Below are 7,755 nucleotides of genomic sequence, written 5' to 3'. Positions count from 1 at the left end.
CCTCTCTTGCCCTGTCGCTTCCCCTTTCGAGTCCCGGGCATTAGGGCCTGGTCTGGAGTAAGCAGAACGTCCAGGACTGCCTACTCGTTGAAGTAGAAATTGCCATCGAAATCGAGGTTATTTATCACTGTTCTGATGTCCAGAAGCGGTTTTTGGTCATAGAAAATGAGGGAGGAGACATTATGTACAAAATAAAGTTAAGATCAGCGTAAAAAAAAAATACACACAAAATAGCAGAATTCATCAGGAGCCCGTAAAACATCCGCTATCCATTGCCGCTCCATCCCTTCCCTTCACCTCACACACACATTTGATGCCTCATATAGCCTAGTTAAATAAAAAGTTTTAAAAAAATATATATAGACCTGCTGAAGATATAGTTCTTGACCATATAAAGTTCTGGCACTGTCCTTATCTAACAGCATATAAGATAATTCACAATGACCTTAAAAGAACTATCACATCCTGTATTACTCCCCTCCCCAACTCACACATTCTGATGCCTCATATGACTAGTTCCAGTACAGTACACACTGTTTATACCATTCTGAGACTGTTATCTCACAACATACAGTTAATTCTGCGGCCTCAAAAGAACTACGGAAATGTARTSTTKTTWKTWKTTTTTTTTTTTTTTTTTTTTTTTTTTTATCTATAAAGAGATTTGAGTGTAGGCCAAGACAATGTCCCTGTTAAACCCTACACAAAGATCTACTTCTACTTTATAGTTGCAGTTAGTCCATTTAGCAGACACTCTTTTACCCAGAGGGACTGTTCTTCCGCTTCTCTTCTTCTGTTGAAATGTTGGCTGAAGCACACTCCTCGTGTTCTACCTTGTTTCATACGTTTACACCGTGACAACATAAGTGTAGTGGCTGGTTATTGAAATACAGCAGTTCCCCTAGGGCCTATAACTCATTATTTCAAACGAATACAGTAGAGCATCCTGTGGAGTCCCAATAATAAAATGTCTAACTACTGAGTTTTGTTCAAGATGCTTGTTACGAATTGGCAGAGGAGAGCATAAGCCATGTTGTGTAGCCTATAAAATCGTGTTATAAATCATGTTAGGTTTATAACAAATAGCATTCCAGCCACTTTACTGACACTTCACAAACGGACTACTTACGATTGGGCTGTCCTTATACGTAACTTACTCATAACACACTTTGCACGTTGAATGCATAGGCTGGTGTCTTTTCCAAAACACATTAGATGTTGATGTTGGTAATTGCAAGTAGGCTTTACTGTAAACAGCTATGCTTATGTCAACATATTATGCTACATGTCAATGTGTGAATCATGGCTGACAGTGCAGAATTATCTTAGAATGGAAAGTGTTTGTTTAAAAAATGCATAACAAGTATAAATGCAGAGAAAAAAAAGTTTATGAATTTAACTATACTTGAGTGGCAATTCTATTTTTTTTCAGGCACGCATGGCATGGTAGGCTATGTGTTGTTTCTGTGTGCTTTCCGTTCCCTCCGACCTCTTGGGCTCTCTCCGTGCGCGCGTGCGTACAGGCCAACGTGATGCTGCTGCGCGGAACAAGCGCCGAGCTGATTCTAGTGAAACCTGCCTCTTTAAGAAGACGCTCTCCTGTTGCAYTGGGAGGTTGGCCGGTGTTTTTCCACACATGGTCACCCATTTTAAGAGACAAAGGTCAGAAAGAAAAGCTTATAAATAACATTTACCGCCGTAAGTCTCACTATTCAACACGCCGTCCACCGTACTACACTGAAGGGACTGATCAATTCTAAAGGAATAAAATAAATTCAAGCCAATACAGGTAGGCAAAGGAATCATCATCATCACCTAGGTTACAGCTATATGAGCTAGGCTATATGCAAATGATTCGAGTTCATATACTATTAGATTAATTATAGTATTTTATTTCGATAGTGAATTTTATAATTTCTGTGTCACAATATGTTGTTCAATCTCATTTATGGCGTTTAATGCTGAAAAAGTAGCATTTGAGCATGAATCATTATTGCATGTTCATATAAAAAGATATTCTCTTACGTTATTGAAAACAGAACGTTCAGAACACATTTCCGCTTAAAGGTTGAGTCTTGTTATTTAGACCTCATGCAAATATCCTCGCATGAGAGAAGGGATAAAGCCTACATTATCCTCGCATGAGAGAAGGGATGAAGTCTACATTATCCTCGCATGAGAGAAGGGATGAAGCCTACATTTTCCTCGCATGAGAGAAATGATGAAGCCTACATTTTCCTCAAACTCAATCAAATTATACGCAAATGATATCTATATTATTTTGTGACAACCCTAGGCTACAGTGAATAACTTCATAGGTTTACACTTACACATTAATTCAATTTAAGGTTATTCCACTGGTAATGTGTTTTTTTTTGGGGGGGGGCTCTGAATTATTTCATTTTCTGCCACCACCGGGCGGTTAATGTTTGATTAACGGAACAGAGAGCAGGGAGGGAAACAGCTACTAAGTGTACGGTGCACGGTTGGCTCGCTCATGTTACATTTCATACATCAACTCTCTCACATCCTCCTTGAGGCTCCGCTACAAATGCTGCCTATTGTTTCCTCAGTCATGTAGTAGGCTAAGCTAGACGAAGCTGAAAATATTTTGAATAGGCGACACGTTGTGGTGATTGTCGCTCATTTTACAATAGTTTCATAGACATTCAACTCTACATTATCCTCGTGTAGTTTATTTTATGTGCGCAATTTATTGTTCTCTWTTGTCATAGGCTAAAGTAGACCAGATTCTGTCATCATATAGCCTTGCCTACATTTCGATCCGTTCTGATGAATAGCATCCCCGAAAGACGAGCTGATCTTCAAGGCTGGCAGGGGACATAAATAATTGAGGTTGTGTGTGGGTGAACATAAAGAACAGTGTCTGCGGTCGTGTAGCCAGCCTGCAAATGGCTGGCATAATCCTTCAATCGATAGTGGGTGTCCATTGTGTGATCAAACGATTATGCCATAGATGGGTTATGGGTTGGCATGGTGTAACGGTGTAACAACGCCTGCTATTGTATGTCTGATGATGATTCAGAGTCTACCTCAGACAGTCACTTGGGTTTATAGGTTAAACAGCTTCGTTTTCTGGCTTTGCCATACAATCCTTTTACCACGAGAAACAGGGCTACTTTCTATTTCATTTCCTACATTCATTTCTGGCGTTCTCAGTATGCTCAGAAACGTAACTGAAGACACACCTCCATGAGTCTTAAATCCGTGTTTAGCCTACCAGCGATGTGTTACATTGCAGCCTATGATTAAAAAAAACGATATTCCGTTAAATGCCGCCCGTGTCACCGAGCTTGTGCGTAGCTGGGAATGAGAGAAAAATCGGTAAATCGACTATTCCCAGGACCCAGTATAGCCTAATGCATAGGGTACAGGTAATCACTAGGCTACATTTAATCACTAGGCTACAGAAGCTACGTTTGCATCTCTCTTTAACTTTGGTAAAAAAATGGTTGAATATAGCGGCGTCAGTGAAGGCTACTTCTTCTTTCTGTGGCTATAATTGGAACAGTTGTAGAACAAAGACAATTAATTATGTTGATTATGTCGGAGCTTGGAGGTTGAACGTGTGCCCTTGAGGAAGGAATGTAAGCAGCGCGCAATATAAAGGGCGTTTGAAACGGATAGATAAGACCACGTCCATACCTGATGATTGTAATAAAAATTGTAGTGAAACATTGTTGCCAGTTTGTTTCCTTTGCTTTGACGTGGGTAATAATGTTACCCTATCACATGTGCAAAAGCAAATATATCTTCGCTACAGTTTAMCTTATGTTCACTTTCCTGGCAGAAATAACCCTTTCTCGTGGTGAATGTGGTCTTTGAATATCTAGAATTGGTTTTAATGAATCAATAAGTCTTTGCTTACTTTGTTATTGAGTTTTGAGGTGGTTGTGGGTATTTCCAAAATGGTTGACATTATCAATAAAGTCTAATGAGGTTGAACAATTTCTAGGCTACTTTAATGATGATCCAGATTAAGCTGAGCTCTGTATGAATACTTATGGATCCCTTCCTCCCCCCCCCCCCCCCCCCCCCCCCCCCCCCCCGCCCCCCCCCCCCCCCCCCCCCCCCCCGGGCCCCCCCCCCCCCCCCCCGCCCCTCCCCCCCCCCCCCCCCCCCTCCCCCCCCCCCCCCCCCCCCCCCCCCCCCCCCCCCCCCCCCCCCCCCCCCCCCCCCCCCCCCGCCCCCCCCCCAACCCCCCCCCCCCCCCCCCCCCCCCCCCCCCCCCCCCCCCCCCCCCCCCCCCCCCCCCCCCCCCTCCCCCCCCCCCCCCCCCCCCCCCCCCCCCCCCCCCCCCCCCCCCCCCCCCCCCCCCACCCCCCCCCCCCCCCCCCCCCCCCCCGCCCCCCCCCCCCCCCCCCCCCCCCCCCCCCCCCCCCCCCACCCCCGCCCCCCCCCCCCCCCCCCCCCCCCCCCCCCCCCCCCCTCTTTAAAGCAGCCGAGTCACTTGTAAACACACATAGATTGGTGAAACTAAGGGTTCCACTACTAACGTTCATCCACCCGACTAAGATAACGCCGTTTACCCAGGTGCTTGAAGCTCTGTAAATCATTATTTCACCTCATAGTTACTTTGTGTAAATATCTCGCTCGCTCGCTCACTCTTTCCTCCCTCCTCGCCCCCTCTCTCTCTTCCTCCCTATCTCTCCCCCTCTCTCTCTTCCTCCCTCTCTCTCCCCTATCTCCACACCCTCTCTCTCTTCCTCCCTATCTCCCCCCTCTCTCTCTTCCTCCATATCTCCCCCCTCTCTCTCTCTCCCCCCTCTCTCTCTTCCTCCCTATCCCCCCCTCTCTCTCTCCTCCCTATCCCCCCCCCCTCTCTCTCTCTGTCTAATTGAGGAGCTCAGCTGAGCATGAGAAGCCAGGGGCCTTGTTGAAATACTTTGAAAGCATCCTTCCATCCTTCCTTTCTTCTCCTTGAATTAATCACAGAGATTTGAAAGCTCTAATATAGATCATAGCAGGTTAACATGGACTCAGGGGAGGAATGGACATCTCMCTGTGAGGGCCCGGTGGAGATGCCCGTGGTCTTAAAGTAGGGCCATTATATAAGGTCCCTGAGACTGACTCTCTTTCTCTCTGTTCCTGCTCTCAATTCAATTCAAAAAGGGCTTTATTGGCATGAGAAGTAGATAATAAATAATACAAAAATTAACAATAAACACTACGCTCACAAAAGTTTTGAAGGAATAGAGGCATTTCAAATATCATATTATGGCTATGTACAGTGTTACAACGATGTGAAAATAGTTCAAGTACAAAAGGGAAAATAAATCAACATAAATATGTCTTGCTTTCTCTGACTCCAGACCTGAAGTTTCAGTTGCCACGGAAGGCCTGGTTTCAAATAGTATTTGAAATAATTTCTGATACTTTACCTAGCGCTTGATTGAGCCTGGCTGGCACAATGCAATCAATACAGTTGTGACACAACTGCCAAACTCTGCCTCTCTGGCCACCAGGCAGGCTAAAGCCAACGCTGACTGATTTCAAATACTACTTGAACCCAGGTCTGCTGCAAGGCCCTGGCCCCGGACCACAGAATGTTGCATGATGCATTTCAATAGCATGACAAAGTCCTCTGTGGTTTACAGTTAGAGAGGAGTGCATGCAATGTAGGTCCCATCCCCCCAACCCAAGACAATAATAACTAGAGCAGAGAGAGAGAGAGTGTCAGAGAGAGAGAGAGTGTCAGAGTCAGAGAGAGAGAGAGTCAGCGAGAGAGAGAGAGTGTCAGAGAGAGTGTCAGAGAGAGAGTCAGCGAGAGAGTCAGAGAGAGTGAGGCAGAGATCAAAGAGAGAGGGAGAAAGTGCTCTGACTCAACTGTGTTTTTAGCAGTGTTCATATCTGGTGCTAACATGCACCCTTTGTCCTGATCTTTGTCACATTCTGATTAAGCCCACATTTTTTGACATTTGTAGACGAATAAAAGACACATTGTGATCTGAATGTGATGTTTCTGACCATCTCCTCCGGTAGTCAGAAACGTATCGTGTCTGGATATCAATCAAGCGTAAACAGATGGAAACTCACATGTTAGGGCAAGGTGTAAATAAGGGGACAGGTGAAACGACTAAGACAAACTAACATAGAAAAGCTGGCCAGGGTCACGGTGACAGGTGAAACACTAATACAACTAAGAAGCTGGCTAGCAGTCACGGTGACAGGTGAAACACTAATACAACTAAAGAAGCTGGCCAGAGGTCACGGTGACAGGTGAAAACTAATACAAATAAAGAAGCTGGCCAGGTCACGGTGACAGTGTAAACACTAATACAATAAGAAGCGGCCAGAGGTCACGGTGACAGGTGAAACACTAATACAAATAAAAAAGCTGGCCAGAGTCACGGTGACAGGTGAATACTATAATCAACTAAAGAAGCTGGCCAGGTCACGGTGACAGGTGAAACACTTATACAAATAAAGAAGCTGCCAGGGTCACGGTGACAGGTTAAACTAATCAATCAAAGAAGCTGGCCAGAGGTCCACGGTGACAGGTAAACACTAATACAACTAAAGAAGCTGGCCAGGGTCCCGGTGACAGGTGAAACACTAATACAAATAAAGAAGCTGGCCAGGGTCACGGTGACAGGTGATACTAATACAAATAAAGAAGCTGGCCAGAGTCACGGTGACAGGTGAAACACAATACAACATAAAGAAGCTGGCCAGGGTCACGGTGACAGGTGAAACACTAATACAACTAAAGAAGCTGGCAGAGTCACGGTGACAGGTGAAACACTAATAAAACTAAAGAAGCTGGCCAGAGTCACGGTGACAGGTGAAACACTAATACAAATAAAGAAGCTGGCCAGGGTCACGCGTGACAGGTGAAACACTAATACAACTAAGGAAGCTGGCCAGGGTCACGGTGACAGGTGAAACACTAATACAAATAAAAAGCTGGCCAGAGTCACGGGGACAGGTGACATACTAATACAACTAAAGAAGCTGGCCAGAGTCACGGTGACAGGTGAAACACTAATACAAATAAAGAAGCTGGCCAGGGTCACGGTGACAGGTGATATATCTAATACAACTAAAGAAGCTGGCCAGGTCACGGTGACAGGTGAAACACTAATACAACTAAAGAAGCTGGCCAGGGTCGCGTTGACAGGTGAAACACTAATACAAATAAAGAAGCTGACCAGGGTCACGGTGACAGGTGATATACTAATACAAATAAAGAAGCTGGCCAGAGTCACGGTGACAGGTGAAACACTAATACAAATAAAGAAGCTGGCCAGGGTCCGGTGGACAGGTGAAACACTAATACAAATAAAGAAGCTGGCCAGGGTCACGGTGACAGGTGAAACACTAATACAACTAAAGAAGCTGGCCAGGGTCGCGGTGACAGTGTGAACACTAATACAAATAAAGAAGCTGGCCAGGGTCGCGGTGACAGGTGGAAATCAAAACAACTAAAGAGTGCAGGGTCGCGGTGACAGGTGAAACACTAATACAAAATAAAGAAGCTGGCCAGAGTCCGGTGACAGGTGATAACACTAATACAAATAAAGAAGCTGGCCAGAGGTCCGGGTGACAGGTGATATACTAATACAAATATAAGAAGCTGGCCAGGTCATGGTGACAGGTGAAACACTAATACAAATAAAGAAGCTGGCCAGAGTCACGTGACAGGTGATAACTAATACAAATAAAGAAGCTGGCCAGGCGTCACGGTGACAGGTGAAACACTATACAAATAAAGAAGCTGGCCAGGCGTCATGG

The 7,755-nt window shown here is 45.2% G+C and overlaps 1 protein-coding gene across 4 annotated transcripts in view; it reads left to right on the top strand.

Moving 5' to 3' along the window:
- The first annotated feature begins 1,561 nt into the window (after positions 1-1,561).
- The window catches only part of LOC111970530 (sodium- and chloride-dependent taurine transporter-like), a 28,276-nt gene continuing 22,082 nt past the window's right edge, over positions 1,562-7,755 (top strand). For all 4 annotated transcript variants that reach the window (XM_070445800.1, XM_070445799.1, XM_070445801.1 and 1 more), the window contains exon 1: positions 1,562-1,789. The gene's annotated coding sequence lies outside the window, so the exon portion shown is untranslated. The remainder of the gene's footprint in view (positions 1,790-7,755) is intronic.

This window comes from Salvelinus sp. IW2-2015, linkage group LG11 (assembly GCF_002910315.2).
Source record: "Salvelinus sp. IW2-2015 linkage group LG11, ASM291031v2, whole genome shotgun sequence".
NCBI lineage: Eukaryota > Metazoa > Chordata > Actinopteri > Salmoniformes > Salmonidae > Salvelinus > Salvelinus sp. IW2-2015.
This window is presented reverse-complemented; position numbering and strand designations above follow the sequence as displayed.